Genomic DNA, 21,054 nt, shown 5'->3' on the forward strand with positions numbered 1-21,054 from the left:
GTCCTCTGCATCTGGGAGAGGACCTCAATCTGAGTTTTTACTCTTCCCAGCATTCTCCTGGTCTCTCTGTCCCACCTCTACTTCCTGACTGTTAGCCTGCTTAACCTTTCTGCCTGGCTACAAGCCAATCAGAATTTTTTAAATATAAAATTGAATAAAAAATACAATTGAAAGGGTACATAGCATTGTCCCACAGCACTTCCCCCACCCATTACTTATGTAAAAAACAAAACAAAATATAGCAAAAAACCAAGAGCTCTAAATCAAATCTCTATGGTCATCTTTTCTGCTGTCCACAATCCATAACAACTTGTAACCAAGATTCTAAAGAAAGGCAGACATCCATAATCCAGTTTTTGGGAACGTGGATGGAGGTTTGCAGGCTTCTTCTTGATGATTGGGGACACTGATCAACTTAGGGGGACCTAAAGACCCTTTAAGATTATGGTCAAATCCTGATGGGAAAATTCTGTGAGGCTTGATCTTCTCAGCCCACCATCTTGAAAGAGCTCTGGATGCAGAACTCAGAGGAAAACGCGGCAGAAATCCTCTGAAATGTTACATCATCTGGACCATCTGATATTCTTAGAGGGTCTTCAAGGGGTCTTCCTATCACAAACCTGATTTCTCTAACACAGAAAGAATCTACAGCCTTTCATTTCCTGCGCAAGCAAAAACAAAACCTCTCCTCGCTGGAACATACGTTTTTACTTAAATGTTGAAGTCAAGTCCTGTTCCAAATATCTATGTTGACCTAATGCAGCACTGTGTATAATCAGGTATCTTTTAGCAACTACTGCTCCTTCCAAAGCCATCGCACAATTTCAAGGCAACACAATCGCATACAGTATCCTTACTCTCTGGGTATTTTATAGCTTACGTGTCTTTATTTTAAACTGTGTTTCTTTTATTTTTTTTATTTTTTAATTTTTGGCTTTTCGAGGCAGGATTGGGCTTGTGCCTCTGTGGCTGTCCTGGGATGCACACTATGGAACATGCTGTCTTTCACTCAGAGAGATCTGCCTGCCTCTGTCTTTCTTGTGTTGGGCTGAAAGATGTGCTTGCTAGCACACTCAAACAATGACTTTCTGTCTTTCTTTCTTGCTTTCTCTACTTCTTTCTTTTAAATTTTAAACACTTTACCATTCTTCTTTTCTGTCCCAAGCCTATACCTATTTTTGAGCTGTAAATTGTAATGAGGCTTTGTTAAATATTCTGAATCTATCTTTCCTGTATGTCTCTCTTTTTCTGACCACATTAGTCTCTAATTTGATAAACCTCATGGCTGGCATCAGAGCTTGGAGCTTGATGGCTTGATCCAACACCATCCTCAGGTTTCTGAGAGATTCACTTCATGACAGAGGGAGTAGCTACAGCCATGTTTATTGCCACAACTCCATGGAGATTCCAGGTCCCTGAAACCTCTAAGATACATGCTGTCCACAATTCATAAGCAAACTTAAGTGTCTTGTGGCAGGGTCTCTTAAAAGGGCTGCAGATTTTAGCAGCTAAAGCTGAGTCAGGAATTTTCCCTTGAATGAGTTGGGCTCCGCTCTAGCAAAGAGAGCCAACCCAGGAAATGGCTGCCACCAAGAAGCCATGCTTAATGATGTTTTTTTTTTTTCTGTCTGGAATTAGATCCCAGGCTCTCTCAAGTTTTGTGGATGCAGTTGTACAACTTTGGGGCACCATGTGCTGCGTGAATTTGCAGGCAGCCTGGCCTAAAGAGGGAGAAATTCCTCTTTAAAAAAAATAAGATCAACCAACAAAGACAAATTCTATTATCAATGCAATGTGACCCAGCTGTATTCTGAGAATTTCACACCAGAAGGAATTCTTATTAATCACAGCTGTCATGGCAATGGAAACTGCATGACCTTGTCCTAATTAGACATGCAAAGCACATTCTGGGTGTGTCTACTCGGGGACCCAGTGAGGAGCAAATCCCTTTGAACTCTTTCTTGAATTGCACTCATTCATTGGATGAGTTGCCCAAAGTAGTTCCCCTTTTCCAGCCTCTAACCGATTTATCAAAAAACGTCAGGTCCTTTAAACAGGCTTCCCTCCAAGAGAAGGGAGAGACCAGATTTGGGGTGGCCAAGGATTCCAGGAAATTTCCAAAATATCCTGCGGTCAAAACACCCTGAGAAGTTGGCTAAAGAAGAGGACACTCTGACTTCTAAGAGCCTAGGTAAAGACCTTATTACCTAAGAAATCTAGCATGGTGGCTCCACCCTACAAGGGCGTGGCCAGCCAAAGCTCCTTCTCTTAATCCCTGGCCACTGCTGGGTAAACTCTATAAAAAGGGGGCCAGAGAGCCCTGGAGCTGGGTTTCGTTTTCACCCAGCGACATCTTCAGCCACCCTGAAGGTCTGAAGTCCTAATAATACCCAGCTGAGGTTTCTCAGTGTGGTTTGGTCAAACACCAAGTAGCTGTCTGGGTCTTATACTGGAATACCCAGGAGAACATTAAGCTACCAGGACTGAAAAGCTACTTGCTCGTCAAGATGTCCGACTATCCCAGGACCACTGAGGAAATTGATCAGGACTTCGAGGATGCGTATTACGTAATGTGGAAAGTAGAGCAAAGCCTGTCTGGATTTCAGCAAGGATCCTGGAATCCTCAGATTACCCATGATATCCTGTTCTCTGGGAATCAGATGGTAACTCCCGAAGGGTATCAGGCTTTTGATGAACTGAAGAAGAAAGACGGCGATGTCCAGATGAACCACTATGCCCAGATGCCATCCTGGGGTCCAATGTCAATCCAGGATGGTGAAAAGAGCCACAGTAGGAATGAGATGTCAGCCTACAGAGGTGACCAGGATTTCTGGGCGCATCAACACAGGACAAGTCCAGTGGGTAGCCAGCCTCTCTGGGACGATCTTCTTCAAACTCCTGGATTGGACATCATTCAACATGGAGGCACCTCCCCAAGACGGAGTGAGGCATGCAACCTCTTCCAGGGTTTGGACAATACTCCCAGATGGAAAGACAATTCCTTGGGTCAGGTGAAGACCACCTCAGTAGATGAGAATGTCTGCTCAGGTCAGAAGCCATCACCCACTGTTGGAGGAAGAAGTGACAGTGTTGAGAAGACTTCATCTGGAAACCAAACCTTACATGTGGATGGTTCTACATACCCTGCCAGTTCCTTTGTGGCCAAAGGTCAAAATCAAGAGAGCTTTTCACAAATCCCTTCGGGCCTGGAACAGCTTCCACAGGAGAAGTCACACCTGGACACTCAGAGTCCCGGGACCCAGAAGAATTCTGACACTGGGAGATTCTTGTGTACCTACCAGGGCTGTGGGAAATCTTACACAAAGTCTTTCCACCTCAAAGACCACATGAAGAAGCACACTGGGGAGAAGGCCTATGTGTGCAGTGAGCCTGGATGCCAGTGGAAATTTTACCGCTCTGGAGACCTCCAAAGACACAAAAGAAAGCATGGGGGACAGCGTCTTCACCCTTGTGCCAAGTGCGACAAGAATTTTTCCAGATTGAATTATCTCAAGCAACACCAGAAGGTGTGTCCTGGAGCCTTATCAAATCCTGGAACCTGACTGCACACAAAGAGTATCTTACCTCGTAAAATTCGGTTGTTTCCTACTCTAAACATTGTCAACAAGAACTGTTTGTTACTGTTGTTTTTAGATGAAAAATTAAATAAACACTGAGGCTTTGAAACGCTTTCAAGTGATTTCAGACCAATTATTTCGCATAGGTACTGGGGTTTTCTTAAGTCTCTCATTCCTCTTTTGTTTGTTTGATGCAGACCGTGTCGATTTAGGGAAGAATGGCAGCCCTGCAACTCATGACGTCCAGCCTCTTCATTTCTGTAGGCTGCGAATAAAGGTGTAAGCCACTAGGACTGACTGACTTACATTTTAGTACTCAGAGTTTACACACATTTCTTTAACTCGTGGTGGGTTGCTGTTACTTCTTGGGGCGACAGTGCTTGAGCAAAATGTGTTGACTGACATTTATGCCCCACCAGGTGCCACGGCCATGGAGTCCCAAATAATCATAGGGACCGCTGCATAAATCATAAAATGGTTGGCCTTGAATCTCAGGATTCTTATTAATTAATACTTCCATCTTCCATTTACCCATTGTTCTCTTCTCTGTGAGCCAAGTGGCTTGGTACCTAAGTCGGCGAGGCAGTAGCATCCCTGTCCTCTGCATCTGGGAGAGGACCTCAATCTGAGCTTTTACTCTTCCCAGAATTCTCCTGGTCTCTCTGTCCCACCTCTACTTCCTGACTGTTAGCCTGCTTAACCTTTCTGCCTGGCTACAAGCCAATCAGAATTTTTTAAATATAAAATTGAATAAAAAATACAATTGAAAGGGTACATAGCATTGTCCCACAGCACTTCCCCCACCCATTACTTATGTAAAAAACAAAACAAAATATAGCAAAAAACCAAGAGCTCTAAATCAAATCTCTATGGTCATCTTTTCTGCTGTCCACAATCCATAACAACTTGTAACCAAGATTCTAAAGAAAGGCAGACATCCATAATCCAGTTTTTGGGAACGTGGATGGAGGTTTGCAGGCTTCTTCTTGATGATTGGGGACACTGATCAACTTAGGGGGACCTAAAGACCCTTTAAGATTATGGTCAAATCCTGATGGGAAAATTCTGTGAGGCTTGATCTTCTCAGCCCACCATCTTGAAAGAGCTCTGGATGCAGAACTCAGAGGAAAACGCGGCAGAAATCCTCTGAAATGTTACATCATCTGGACCATCTGATATTCTTAGAGGGTCTTCAAGGGGTCTTCCTATCACAAACCTGATTTCTCTAACACAGAAAGAATCTACAGCCTTTCATTTCCTGCGCAAGCAAAAACAAAACCTCTCCTCGCTGGAACATACGTTTTTACTTAAATGTTGAAGTCAAGTCCTGTTCCAAATATCTATGTTGACCTAATGCAGCACTGTGTATAATCAGGTATCTTTTAGCAACTACTGCTCCTTCCAAAGCCATCGCACAATTTCAAGGCAACACAATCGCATACAGTATCCTTACTCTCTGGGTATTTTATAGCTTACGTGTCTTTATTTTAAACTGTGTTTCTTTTATTTTTTTTATTTTTTAATTTTTGGCTTTTCGAGGCAGGATTGGGCTTGTGCCTCTGTGGCTGTTCTGGGATGCACACTATGGAACATGCTGTCTTTCACTCAGAGAGATCTGCCTGCCTCTGTCTTTCTTGTGTTGGGCTGAAAGATGTGCTTGCTAGCACACTCAAACAATGACTTTCTGTCTTTCTTTCTTGCTTTCTCTACTTCTTTCTTTTAAATTTTAAACACTTTACCATTCTTCTTTTCTGTCCCAAGCCTATACCTATTTTTGAGCTGTAAATTGTAATGAGGCTTTGTTAAATATTCTGAATCTATCTTTCCTGTATGTCTCTCTTTTTCTGACCACATTAGTCTCTAATTTGATAAACCTCATGGCTGGCATCAGAGCTTGGAGCTTGATGGCTTGATCCAACACCATCCTCAGGTTTCTGAGAGATTCACTTCATGACAGAGGGAGTAGCTACAGCCATGTTTATTGCCACAACTCCATGGAGATTCCAGGTCCCTGAAACCTCTAAGATACATGCTGTCCACAATTCATAAGCAAACTTAAGTGTCTTGTGGCAGGGTCTCTTAAAAGGGCTGCAGATTTTAGCAGCTAAAGCTGAGTCAGGAATTTTCCCTTGAATGAGTTGGGCTCCGCTCTAGCAAAGAGAGCCAACCCAGGAAATGGCTGCCACCAAGAAGCCATGCTTAATGATGTTTTTTTTTTTTCTGTCTGGAATTAGATCCCAGGCTCTCTCAAGTTTTGTGGATGCAGTTGTACAACTTTGGGGCACCATGTGCTGCGTGAATTTGCAGGCAGCCTGGCCTAAAGAGGGAGAAATTCCTCTTTAAAAAAAATAAGATCAACCAACAAAGACAAATTCTATTATCAATGCAATGTGACCCAGCTGTATTCTGAGAATTTCACACCAGAAGGAATTCTTATTAATCACAGCTGTCATGGCAATGGAAACTGCATGACCTTGTCCTAATTAGACATGCAAAGCACATTCTGGGTGTGTCTACTCGGGGACCCAGTGAGGAGCAAATCCCTTTGAACTCTTTCTTGAATTGCACTCATTCATTGGATGAGTTGCCCAAAGTAGTTCCCCTTTTCCAGCCTCTAACCGATTTATCAAAAAACGTCAGGTCCTTTAAACAGGCTTCCCTCCAAGAGAAGGGAGAGACCAGATTTGGGGTGGCCAAGGATTCCAGGAAATTTCCAAAATATCCTGCGGTCAAAACACCCTGAGAAGTTGGCTAAAGAAGAGGACACTCTGACTTCTAAGAGCCTAGGTAAAGACCTTATTACCTAAGAAATCTAGCATGGTGGCTCCACCCTACAAGGGCGTGGCCAGCCAAAGCTCCTTCTCTTAATCCCTGGCCACTGCTGGGTAAACTCTATAAAAAGGGGGCCAGAGAGCCCTGGAGCTGGGTTTCGTTTTCACCCAGCGACATCTTCAGCCACCCTGAAGGTCTGAAGTCCTAATAATACCCAGCTGAGGTTTCTCAGTGTGGTTTGGTCAAGCACCAAGTAGCTGTCTGGGTCTTATATTGGAATACCCAGGAGAACATTAAGCTACCAGGACTGAAAAGCTACTTGCTCGTCAAGATGTCCGACTATCCCAGGACCACTGAGGAAATTGATCAGGACTTCGAGGATGCGTATTACGTAATGTGGAAAGTAGAGCAAAGCCTGTCTGGATTTCAGCAAGGATCCTGGAATCCTCAGATTACCCATGATATCCTGTTCTCTGGGAATCAGATGGTAACTCCCGAAGGGTATCAGGCTTTTGATGAACTGAAGAAGAAAGACGGCGATGTCCAGATGAACCACTATGCCCAGATGCCATCCTGGGGTCCAATGTCAATCCAGGATGGTGAAAAGAGCCACAGTAGGAATGAGATGTCAGCCTACAGAGGTGACCAGGATTTCTGGGCGCATCAACACAGGACAAGTCCAGTGGGTAGCCAGCCTCTCTGGGACGATCTTCTTCAAACTCCTGGATTGGACATCATTCAACATGGAGGCACCTCCCCAAGATGGAGTGAGGCATGCAACCTCTTCCAGGGTTTGGACAATACTCCCAGATGGAAAGACAATTCCTTGGGTCAGGTGAAGACCACCTCAGTAGATGAGAATGTCTGCTCAGGTCAGAAGCCATCACCCACTGTTGGAGGAAGAAGTGACAGTGTTGAGAAGACTTCATCTGGAAACCAAACCTTACATGTGGATGGTTCTACATACCCTGCCAGTTCCTTTGTGGCCAAAGGTCAAAATCAAGAGAGCTTTTCACAAATCCCTTCGGGCCTGGAACAGCTTCCACAGGAGAAGTCACACCTGGACACTCAGAGTCCCGGGACCCAGAAGAATTCTGACACTGGGAGATTCTTGTGTACCTACCAGGGCTGTGGGAAATCTTACACAAAGTCTTTCCACCTCAAAGACCACATGAAGAAGCACACTGGGGAGAAGGCCTATGTGTGCAGTGAGCCTGGATGCCAGTGGAAATTTTACCGCTCTGGAGACCTCCAAAGACACAAAAGAAAGCATGGGGGACAGCGTCTTCACCCTTGTGCCAAGTGCGACAAGAATTTTTCCAGATTGAATTATCTCAAGCAACACCAGAAGGTGTGTCCTGGAGCCTTATCAAATCCTGGAACCTGACTGCACACAAAGAGTATCTTACCTCGTAAAATTCGGTTGTTTCCTACTCTAAACATTGTCAACAAGAACTGTTTTAATGTTGCTTTTAGATGAAAAATTATATAAACATTATTAAGACTTTGAAACACTTTCAAATGATTTCAGACCAATTATTTTGCATAGGTAGTGGGGTTTTCTTAAGTCTCGCCTTCCTCTTTTGTTTGTTTCATGCAGACAGTGTCGATTTAGGGAAGAATGGCAGCCCTGCAACTCATGACATCCAGCCTCTTCATTTCTGTAGGCTGCAAATAAAGGTGTAAGCCACTAGGACTGACTGACTTACACTTTAGTACTCAGAGTTTACACACATTTCTTTAACTCGTGGTGGGTTGCTGTTACTTCTTGGGGCCACAGTGCTTGAGCGAAATGTGTTGACTGACATTTCTGTCCCACCACGTCACCTGGCCATGGAATCCCAAATAATCACACAGACCTCAGCATAAATCATAAACTTGTCGGCCTTGAATCTCAGGATTCTTATTTATTAATACTTCCATCTTCCATTTACCCATTGTTCTCTTATCTGTGAGCCAGGGGCTTGGTACCTAAGTAGGCGAGGTACTAGCATCTTTGTCCTCTGTCTACTTTTTTACATAAATGTTGAAGTCAAGGCATGTTCCACATATCTATGTTGACCTAATGCAGCAGTGTGTATAATCAAATATCTTTTAGCATGTACTGTTCCTTCCAAGTCCATCACACAATTTCAAGGCAACACAATAGCATACAGTATCTACACTTGCTTGGTATTTTATAGCTGACATATCTTTATTTTAAACTGTGTTTCTTTTATTTATCTATTTTTTTTATTTTTGGTGTTTCAAGACAGGAGTGCCCTGTGCCTCTGTGGCTGTCCTGGGATTCACACTATAGACCAGGCTGTCCTTGAACTCAGAGAGATCTGCCTGCCTCAGTGTTTCCTGTGTTGGGATGAAAGATGTGCATGTTAGCACAACCAAGCAATTTCTTTCTTTTAAATTTTAAGATCTTTACCCTTTTTCTTTTCTGTTCCAAGCCTATGTATATGTTTGATCCCTAAACGATGTGGAGGCTTTTTTTAATATTCTGAATCTATCTATACTGTATGTTTCTCTTTTACTGACCACATTTGTCTCTAATTTGAGAAACCTCATGGTTGGCATCAGAGTGTAGGCTTGATGGCTGGATCCAACCCATTCCTCAGCTCTCTGATAGCCTATGTGTGTGACAGAAGTAGTGGCTAAAGCCATGTTTATTGCCACAATACTGATGGAGGAAGGTCATTGGCCAATAAAGAAACTGCTTGGCCCTGTGGGTGGAGTAAACAGAACAAAATGCTGGGAGGAAGAGGAAGTGAGGTCAGAGACGCCACAGCTCTCCTCTCTGGAGCAGATGCCTGAGATAGACGCCATGCCCCGCTCCCGGGATGAAGCTCCGACCCAGGATGGACTAGGCTAGAATCTCCCCGGTAAGCGCACCTTGGGGTACTACACACAGATGATTAGAAATGAGCTAAATTAATATGTGAGAATTAGCCTAGAAGAGAATGGGCCAAGCAGCGATTAAAAGAATACAGTGTCCGTGTAATTATTTTGGGGCATAAGCTAGCCGAGCAGGCAGCGGGGTGCTGGGGACGCAGCCCTGCCGTCCTTATTACTACAGAACACCACATATAATCCAGGTCCATGACACCTCCAAGATGCATGCTGTCCACAATTCCTAAACACCCTTTAAGTGTTTTGTGGCAGGGCCTCTTAAAAGTCTTGCAGCATTTTGCAGCTAAAGCTGAGTTAGGAAGCCTCCCTTAAATGAATTGGGCTCCTCTCTAGCAAAGACAGCAAACCCAAGAAATGGCTGCTACGAAGAAGCCATGTTTATCAATTTTATTTCATGCTTTTTGTGACTGTATTTCTCTTTGTTTCTTTGGTTTCCTTGGAACTCACTCAGTAAACCAGGCTGTCCTTGAACTCACAGTGGTATGCCTGGCTCTGCTTCCAAAATTCTGGGATTAAAGTATTGTGCCACCACACCTTTTACTCACGAATTTGCGTGCCTCTATCTCCCAATTGTTAGGATTAAATGTGTGTTCAGCCACACCCAACTCTTTTCTTCCTTTCTTTTGTATTTTAGGACTTTAATCTTTTTATTTTCTCTTTCAAACCTCTATCTATTTTTGAATTGTAAAACATCAAAGGTTTTTTTTGTCTTAATCTATTTTTACTGTACATTTTTTTTCTTATCACATGAGTGTTAATTTGCTAAATAATTTGATAAGGATTAAATTTGTGGCTTTGATGGCTGGACCCATCCCTTTCCTTAGCTTTCTGAGAGCCAACTTCATTAGGGAGCTATGTTTCTTGCCACAATTCTGTAGTTTCAAGGTCCCTGACAACACCTTTTTAGGTTTTGTTGTCAGGACCTTTAAAGTATTTGTAAACTTTCACAGCTAATATTTACTCAAGAAGTCACTCTTTAATGGGATGCATGTCCCTCCATCAAGGAGAGCAAACTTGAGAAATAGCTGCTACCAAATTTCATGCTTAATGCTGTTATTTTCTGTCTAGAATTACTTTCCAAGCTCTCCCTGTGGATCTAGTTGTTCACATGTTTGTTACTATGTGTTTACTGAATTTGCAAGCAGCCTGACCTAAATAGAGAGAATTTTCTATAAAAATAATATCTATCAAATTCTATTATCAATGCAAAGTGACCCAATTGAATTATGAGCATTTTCACAGCAGAAGAAATTCTTATTAATTAGAGCTGTCAAGGAAAAGGATTCTACATGACCTTGATTTGACTTATGTAGAACATTCTGAGTGAATCTACTCAAAGACTCAGTTACAAAGAGCAAAGCCTTTGAATTCTTACTTGAATCTGTAATTATTCATTTGATCAGTGACCCAAATTGTTCTGTTTTCCAGCCTGCAACTGATTCATCTGGAAAAGTCATGTACTTAAACTGTCTCCCAAGTAAAGGTAGAGACCATATTTGGGGTGCATATAGATTCCAGGAAATTTCCAAATCAAACTGTGGGCCAAACACCCTGAGAAGCTTGGTAAAGAAGAACACACTCTGGGTTCTATGATTCTTGATAATGGGTTTATGCAAAAATTCTAGGTGTGAACTCCACTCAGGATGGGCGTGGTATGCCAAACCCTAGTCTTTGTAGCCTGGCCCACTACTGGGAAAGCTTTATAAAAGGAGACTAGTGAAGTGTGGAGGTGATTTCTTTCCTCCTGTTGCTCATTCAACAAAGCCCCTGATGTTGTGAATTCCTAAATTCTAGCTGACATTTTCAGTCTAGTCGGGGCTACCACCGAGCAACATTCTGTCTCATATATTTGACTATCTACAAGGATCTTAAGCTCTAAAGTCTAAAAACATACTTCATCAAGATATGCTCCTTCCCTAAAGCACCTGAGGAAATAGTTGAGTTCTTCCAGGGCTCTATTGAAGTCTATAAGGAGCAGAACAAAACCACATGTGATTTCCAGTGGGGACCCTGCTTTCCTGAGTCTGACAAAGATAAGAGATCAGATGATAACACCCGATGGATATCAGACATTTTATGAACATCAGATGAAAGTCCCCCAAGAAGAAATAAACCATTATTGTCATATGACATCTTTCAGTGATGAGAATAAAGGCAGAAATCCCATAAAATTTCAGGGTAGTAAATACAGTCTCAATGGGTATCAGAAATCAGTTTATAGAGCTGACCAGAATGTCTCCATGGATCTTCAGATGATATGTCAAGTTGGTGGTCATACTCTCTATGACTGCCTGATTCAAACACCTCAGCACTACACAGTTTATCAAGAAAGCATGAAGATAAAATGCAGTGAAGAAGACAACCTGTTCCAGTGTACGGAAGCAACTCCCAGTTGTGAAGACAATTTCTTGGGTCAGGTGAAGACCACCTCAGTAGACGAGAATGTCTGCTCAGGTCAGAAGCCATCACCCACTGTTGAAGGAAACCACAGTCTTCAGATGCCTTTATTTAGTAACCAAACACCATATGCGGATCAATCTACATATCCTTCCTCATCCTTTGTGACCCAAAGTCAACCCCTGGAGAGCTTTTCAATTTTATTTTCAGTCCAGGGACAACTTCCACAAGAGAAGTAAGATGTGGGGACCCAGGGCCATGTGATACAGAAGTCTTCCACTTTGAGGTTTTTCTGTACCTACCAGGATTGTGGGAAATCGTACACAAAGTCTTTCCACCTCAAAGACCACATGATGAAACACACTTGGGAGAAGGCCTATGTGTGTAATAAGCATGGATGCAATTGGAAATTTTACCATTAGGTAGATCTCTTAAGACACAAAAGAAAGCACAGTGCAGAGCATCTTTACCCTTTTCCCACATGCAATAAGAATTTTTGCAGATTATATTATCTCAAGCAGCACCAGAGGGTGTGTACTCGAGACTTATCAAGTCTGATTGTCCACAAGCAATATCTTACCTAATAAAATTGTATTATTTCCTAACCAAAATAACATCAACAACTATGTGCTAATTTTGCTTGTAGATGATAAGAAAATAAACTTTGACAATATGATACTCTATCAAATAATTTAAGAATAATTATTTTGTAGGCAGGGGCCTCTTCTTAAGTTTACCTTTACTTTCTTTTTTTTTTTTTTGATGTTGTTTTTGTTGTTTCGATAGAGACAGTGTCTAATTATGTAACTCTGATAGTTCTGGATCTCAGAACTGGTGTTAAAGAATTTTATTGATAGTATAAACATATTTCTCTAACTAAATTTGGTTACTAATTTGGGAAATGGTGCTAGAAAAATTATATTAAAAGATTACTAAAAGTATAATTACACAGTGAAACAGGTTAAATATTTCTCCAAACATCCATCACTGCCTTTCAATATTCTAACATTTTTAGTTACATTACCAGCTCATGTTCCATGACAAGTTGCAGTAGTGAAGATATAATTGAGTTGAATGTTATCTGTATCATTAAGAATGTGGTTGAGCAGATACTTGTGTTTTCTTATTTCTATTTCTCTAAGTCATATCAATTAAGATTCTATCATAGGTGGGCATTGGGATAGATAGGAGGAGAAGAGACAAAGAAAACTGGTTGGGATGTAAATTAAAGGAAAAAAATGTGACTTAAGTAAAAATGAAAAGAAAAATATATTATCCTGAGAAGATAGTCAAATATTTTCAATTTATTCAGTCTGTCTTTTCATTCACAAAGACCTAGGGAAATTAAATGTTCCCAACATTTCAGTATGTGTGTGGGTAATTTTTAGATTCTTGGTTCCCAGGGAAGGGGGGGCACGACTGCTGAGAGGCCTTAGAGTTGTCAGAAATGGCTTTAGAATTATTTTAGAATTCTATAGAAATAACTTCAAGGAATCCTGAATTCTTTGACTTCTTTGGTAAATGATTAAATCATCCATTGAATTTCTCTCTCTCTCTCTCTCTCTCTCTCTCTCTCTCTTGCTTTTTTTTGACAGAACATTATATTTTTGTTACTTGCACCTATAAATTGATTAACAATTTTAAGATTACAAATAAAATATTTAAAGACTGACTATGTAGAAAATTATCAATTAGAAAGAAGTTGAAGGTGTGCTGTGCTGTACTAAGAAACAGACACTGGGCAGATACAGTGCAGACATTTTTAATCTCATTACTTAGGCACTGGAGTCAAAAGAATGGTTGGTATAGGAGGTTCTTCTGTTCCTGTGTTGCTTTCATTGGTTAATGAATAAAGAAACTACTTTGGGCCTGATAGGGCAGAACTTAGGTAGGCAGAGAAAACAAAACTGAATGTTGGAAAGAAGGACAGAGTGGGAGATGCCATGTATCTTCTGCCTGAGATGGAGGCTGGTTAGAATCATGCTGGTAAGCCACAGTCACATGGCAATATGCAGATTAATAGAAATGGGTTAAATTAAGATGTAAGACGTAGCCAATAAGAAACTAGAGCTAGGGACAAGAGATGCTGACAAGGAATATGACTTGAGTACAGAAATTTTGTCTGACACAGCCAAGTTCCATGTCAAAAGAAAATAAAACAAATAACAACAAAAAATATAAAACACCTGACCTATGTCTTTCTACTATACTCTTAGGCTGAGGCAGTTAGGTCCAGAATTTGCTTTCAGTCTGGCCTGAAAGGTAGACCATGTATCAAGAACAGATCAACCAATAAAGAATAATTCTTTTATCAATGCTAGGTAAAGTAATCCAACTGAATTCTCAGTATTTCATACCAGAGGAAATTTTGGTTAACTTTCTGCCCTGGAGCAACTGGAATGTACATGGTTCAGGAGCTTATTGGATCTAGAAATCACATCCTGGTGTTTATATAGCTCCTGAGAGCAAAATATTTTAACTTATTACCTTGAAGTTATGTATAATCTGAAGATAGTTCCTTTGGCCTGACATTGCTCTGTTTTTGCACTTTCAAATCTGTCAAGAAATATTATGGTAAATCCCTTCCACTACTTTGGTGGTATCGATGGAATGATCCTATGGGAACAGTTTCAAGAAATAACAGTTCCTTTGCTAGGTAATTCAATCACATCCTGAATTCTAAAACCATGGGAAGAGAAAGCTGTGGGGCTCCACTTCCCAAGAGTACGATCTTCCAAACAAGGGTCATAGAAGTAGATTCAACAGCCTTGGAGCTGAGTTCATTTTTCCCATACTACCTTCATCACAGTCTGTGAAGGTCTGAAGCTCTGGCCTCCAGTGAGCATAGAATCTGCTTCAGGCAACCGTAAGGTTTCTGTCAGTCTCCAGGATTTGACTGTTGACAAGACCATTAAACTCTCACAGTTGAAAACCTGGTTAAGTAATGACATGTTCTCCTTCCTCCAAAATATCAAGGAAATTGAGATGTTTCTCCAGGACTTTTCTAGGCTGTGGTAGCACCAGGATGAACCCCAGTTAAGTATAAACCGCAGTTCTGCACTCTTCTGACTGCTCCTGTGAGACCACATGGCTCCTGTCAGTTCAGAGCCATGTGACACCTATTTGTCATCAAACAGTGATGACATCTGGGTATTACAGTGCCCTTGAGACAGTCTTCACCCAGAATTCAAAAGCATACCTTAGGTAAAGCTATCAATTTCCATTTCAGAGAGCAAAGAGAGATTATTGCTGTAAAGTTGTATTTACTGACCAGAAAAAGCAGCCAACAGGCTCTCAGGTGATAGAAGTCAACACCTCCAAGATATCGCACATGGATTCCTAAATGACAGTAGTCCCTAACACCAAGGAGACAGTCTGCAATGAAGGCAACTAAGATTCTGAGTGCTATCAAGATGATCCACAGTATAGCCAGAACCCAACTATTCCCAAACTTAGAAATTAATAATGGTTTGTCAGTATTCTTTCAATAAAATAGCATATCTTAGTTAGGGTTTCTACTGGTGTGACAAAACACTAAGACCAAAAAGCAAGTTGGGGAGGAACAGGTTTATTTAGCTTATGCTTCAGTGATGTAGGATGTGTTGCTTTCATTGGTTGAATAAAGAAAATGACCTTGGCCTTTTGATAGGGCAGCCCTTAGGTGGGCAGAGTAGACAGAACAGAATGCTGGGAGGAAGAGCAGAGTCAGGCAGATGCCATGCTTCTCCTTCCCAGACAGACACTGGTTAGACTAAGGCCGGTAAGCCACGACCTCGTGGTAATAATGCAGATTATTAGAATGGGTTAATCAAGATGTGAGAGTTAGCCAATAAGAGGCTAGAAATAATGGGCCAGGCAGTGATTTAATTAATACAATTTCTGTGTAGTTATTTTGGGGATAAGCTAGCCGGGTGGTGGGACACAGCGCACTCCTCCACACAAAACTTCAGTATTGCTGTTCATCACTGGAGGAAGTCAGGACAGGAACTCAAATTTGGCAGGATCCTTGAGGCAGAAGCTGATGCAGAGGCCATGGAGGGATGCTGCTTGCTGGTTTGCTGAACATGGCTTGCTCAACTTAACTCTTATAGAACATGGGACCAGCATCCCAGGGATGACACCATCCACCATGGGTTGGGCCCTCTCCCATTGATCACTAAATGGCAAAATGCCTTAGAACTGGATTTCAAGGAGGCATTTCCTCAGCTGAGGCTCCTGCCTCTGATGACTCTCCAACTTGTGTCAAGTCGGTGCACAAAACTATCCCATACAGGGCAGAATTTTGAGCCTGCTGGTGGGTTCTGTGTCACATTTTCATTTCACTTTTTATATCATTTACTGGCCAGTTCCATGCTTAAAAAAATGCCAAATCTATATTTTTAGTAAAAGAACTCAACTGACCAGGCACAGTAGAGAGTGGATGAGGCCAGAGCTCCTTCAGTGACATATGGCTAACGTGTCTAACTGCCTGAATTTCCCTAGAAGACCCATCCACACTGATATGGCTGAACACTCTTCTCAAATAAACCTTACTGCCTCCAGCGTTGGGATAAGAACTTTTCTAATAAAACACTGCAGTTATTTCTTGATGCAAAGGCCAACAGTTCTGTCAAATATCAGAAAAAAAAGAACAAAAACACAAAATGAAAAGCTTTAGTGAAATTTCCAAGGGGGTCAGAATACTTCCACTGGGACGTTAGAAAGTCACAACATACAGAAAGTACATTCTTGAGGCTTTCTCTTTGGAAAAAAGCAAAGGCCCAAATTTTCAGAATTTCTGTTGAGGCATCACAGCCCCCACCAGCAGGGAGAGGATGCTAAACATGCTGAGCATGTGACTTCTATCCCAGTCCAGAACTGCCCATGAGCAAGTACTGGATGTGTTTTAGAACTCTGATTGCTTTAAACAGTGGAGGCCTCCTTTTGGGCTCTGTCATAATTCAGTAAAACCACCATGTCAAATTCTAAAGCCCCATTTTCTCCTATAGTGATTGCATGGACCTTAATGTTTAACACGTAGAGAATTAATATTTTAACAATAGAGGGCCTTCTGTGAATTGGGAATGCATCTAAATTCTGATTTTAAAGATTTTTCAACATTTCTTAGTTTTCAGTCTTCAAGGTCACTCATACCATTTAACATATTTACTGCTCAATGTTCTAATTGTTGTGCCAACTTAAATGTCATTTTCCATTCCAATCTCATATTGTGCTTTGCCAATGTTTTGAAACACAATGTATTTATATATAGTGGTTTTGTGTCCAGCAAGTCCTACCAAATCCCTTACTGAGTTCAGCACCAGTTTTGCTCATCCTTTTGCAATTTCTACACAGATGTTAACTTAGGCATAAAGTAGTTTAGACCTGAACGCACCAAAATATTTACACATTGTGTTCCTCCAAAGAACATAATGTTAGCCATTGAAGAGATTTTTCTTTTTGAGAAACAAAAACAGTTGAATTGCTGCCAGTGTCTCTCGCTCTGTAAACAAGATTCTGGTCACCAGGTTTGCTCCCACTCCACCCCCACACCATCTTCCTCCCACAAATGTAAATAACTTGTAGAGAGAAATGGAACTGGTAGGATGAAAGCAAGGCAATAGAGGGCTTCTGGTTCCTACAGTCTTTCTGTTCCCCACTCTATTCCTCAGAAACACACGTGAGTGTTAATTTCTGAATTATACTCATCTCTATTACTTCTTATCAATGGTGATCTTCTCAGCATGCTGACTTGAGTACCTGGTTATGATCTAATAAAACAGTCATCATTGTGAATACCACTCATTGTGATTGAGGTGGGGATCAAAAGAAAAACAGAGAAGTAAGCCTCTGATCAGTTTCCATAGTCAATCTTCCCTTCAGTTTGTGGACTAAAATCAGAAAAGCAGGTTTTGATGGGACCAAGTAAAGGAATAATGCTTTAGATTTGGGTTTGTACATAGTCCCCTTCCCAATGCCCAGCCTCCTCCCCAGACCCTCACGCAAGATTTCACTTCCATCATGCAAAGAGGAAGATTCCTATCAGTTATGCTTTAGTCTGTTGCAAAAAGAAAGAAACACTGACTTTAATCCAGCACTTATGCATGTCCTTCTGTCGGCCACAGTTTACATACAGTTTTTTGGATGAGAATTATTGTCAAACTAATTTGGTGTATGACATAATTATTCCTTCTTGATTTATCTTAAATATAAAAATCTACAAATAATCATTTTTAAAAGTCAAGGACCAAGGTGTTTCACTGTCCTTTCGTGTACTAAGAATCAACCTTCTTTCGTGTTCTAAGTCTAGTATTGGACAGAAAGGATATAACATCTTTAAACCATTATTAAAATAAATAAATGCTCCATTCTTCATCTGACTTGAACCTTCAGAGTTGGTCCCACTTGCTACTGTGTTACATTTCATATGGCCCTCTGCTGAAGTTGTATATGTTGAAGACAACTCTCACCTATTTCACTTTCTTTTAGTTGCACAGAAACTTTCAGATACAGAGGAGGAATTCCTTGCTTGATTACATTGTTCAGAATTTACACAAGGACCCTGTCCAATTACTAACATATTTGGGGACATGTAACAATGGTGTGCTCACTATCACATGAACAAATATGGGCTGCTTCAACTCAAACCTTTCCCTCATAACAAAGACATTTTTTCTCTAAGAATATTTTTATGAAAATATCTACTGAAGCAGAATTGCTCCTACTTAATTAACTTTCTGCTTCCAAGCCTCAGACACAAGAGAAAATAATGAAAAATCACCAGAAACACTTTGTAACCAGCTCCTAAAATCTCTCTTTTGCAATAATTCTAAATGTTTGGTTTCTGTGTAAAAACACTATTCTTTCCTTAGCCCTTCAGTTTTCTCAGAAATTCAATTTTATAAAGATAAAGGAAAATAGTAGAAAAGTGTTATATTATTTTCCATCAAATTTCTTTTCCTTGTTTATTTTTACACTTTTTGCTACTCTTACATTATTTTCTTCACTTAATTTCCTTCCTCTTTAAAAGAAACTAAATTATTCTGAGTCCTGTGTACAAACTATGTGGTGTCTTCAGCAACATGGGCTTATCTTTTAACTTCTGGCTAGTAAACATGGGCAACCCCAATAAACTACATTGTTTTGGAAATATTTAGACTCTTCTGACCAAGAAATCAATGGAAAATTTTCTGTGCCCAACACCACCAGGATTATGTTAGATAGCCTATGATTCACAGAGAGAGCATTATCACTCTATGTGGCATACTTCATTTAAACTTTATTGCTCCATCTATCTATAGATTAGATAGATAGATAGATAGATAGATAGATAGATAGATAGATAGATAGATGGATAATTGATAGATATATAGTGGTATATAAATAGATGATTAATGATAGATAGATAAATAATAGATAGATAGACAGACAGACAGAAATAGATTATAGATAGACAGATAGACGATATATGATATTTAGATAGATGGTAGAGAGATAGATTGATAGATAGATAGATAGATGATAGATAGTTTCTGAACAATGGTGAAATCGATTTTTCCATAATATAAATATATAGGGAAACACAAATAATACCTTGACAAAAAAGGCAAAAAGAAATGTATAACTTAAAGTAAATCATTTATATTTTCATTTATAACCCTAATAGTTAAGTAAGAAAATATCATGTTAAAGAACTTGACAAAATATAAATATTTGCACTATATATATCTTTTTATAATAACTTACTGATCATGAGTTGAGAAAAAAAGAACTTTTCTGAGCTGAAAATTAGCAGACATCACCTTAATCAAATGCTTAAAATTAATGTTAACAAAATAAAATAAATAAAACAATTTGTCACCTGATAAGATATAATCAAACAGTGTAACCTCTGTGATACTCCTTCCAAAGTCATTTAATTAGAAGAAGCATTAGATAAGCCTAAATCCAAAAGCATTTTCTAAATAACTGGCTTCAAATCAAAATGAAAAAAAATGAAAAGACAGTAGGAAGGTTAAAGGAAAGACACTAAGCATCTAAATTTGGTTCATGACCTCCAGCTTGGGCTGGCCTTTAAACACTAAGGCTGTACAATGGCACTGGTCCTGTTCTCATAAGAGGGCCCCATTGAGTCCAGTGTTTTGTTATTTTCTCAACTATTTGGACAAACCCATATCCATTTTGTACTGATTATCAGGTATTGTTATTGTCTTTGTTCAGTCTAAATCTTTTTTTCCCTATAAAAAGACATTAAGTCGGACCCAAAAAGAGGAACAGAGGATGTACTCACTCATAATTGGTTTCTAGCCATAAATAAAAATCATTGAGCCTATAATTCATGATCCTAGAGAAGCTAAATAAGAAGGAGAACCCAAAGAAAAACATATAGTCATCCTCCTGGATATTAACCTTCATCGGGTGATGAAAGGAGACAGAGACAGAGTCCCACATTGGAGCACCGGACTGAAATCCCAAGGTCGAAATCAAGAGCAGAAGAAGAGAGAGCACGAGCAAGGAACTCAGGACCGAGAGGGATGCACCCACACACTGAGACAATGGGGATGTTCAATCGGGAACTCACCAAGGCCAGCTGGACTGGGTCTGAAAAAGCATGGGATCAAACTGGACTCGCTGAACATAGCGGACAATGAGGACTGCTGAGAACTCAAGAACAATGGCACTGGGTTTTGATCCTACTGCACGTACTGGCTTTGTGGGAGCCTAGGCAGTTTGGATGCTCACCTTACTAGACCTGGAAGGAGATGGGAGGTCCTTTGACTTCCCACAGGGCAGGGAACCCTGACTGCTCTTAGGGCTGATGAGGGAGGGGGATTTGGTTGGGGGAGGAGAGGGGAATGGGAGGCGGTGGCGGGGAGAAGGCAGAAATCTTTAATAAATAAATAATAATAAAAGACATTATTGGAAAATTGACAAAATTTGAATAGGGTTTTCAACTTAGCAGATAGTAATATAATTTTCTAATTTTGATGGCTACAATATCTAATATTAGATAATATTTATGCAGCACATAGAAATTAAAGCACTTGTATATTAGCAAAGTAGCAATAGCTTTTGAGGGATTTAGCAATAAAATTTTTTTGTATTATAAGTGCAAATTTTATGTTTGTGGTTACTTTTAAATAAAGATACAAGATCGATTTAATAAAACTTTCATACATTTAGGAAGGTATAGATTAAGATAATTATATGAATTGATTTCTAGGACATTTGTTAATGACACCAGTTGTGAATAAAATGTTTACAGGCAAATTTGAAGTAAGTTTTAAATAAGTATTGGTCAGATAGATGGGTTCTGGCCAGGTCTGTACCCACGTTCCTGTTAAATGGCTCAGAATCATGGTTTGCAGTGTCTTAAGAAAGAAAACCTTTAATTCATTTATTTCTTATCAGATCCAATCAGGGGCAA

The sequence above is a fragment of the Microtus oregoni genome, unplaced genomic scaffold, assembly GCF_018167655.1.
Source record: "Microtus oregoni isolate MIOR12 unplaced genomic scaffold, Mior012 000005F_ref0000423, whole genome shotgun sequence".
NCBI classification, from domain to species: Eukaryota; Metazoa; Chordata; class Mammalia; order Rodentia; family Cricetidae; genus Microtus; species Microtus oregoni.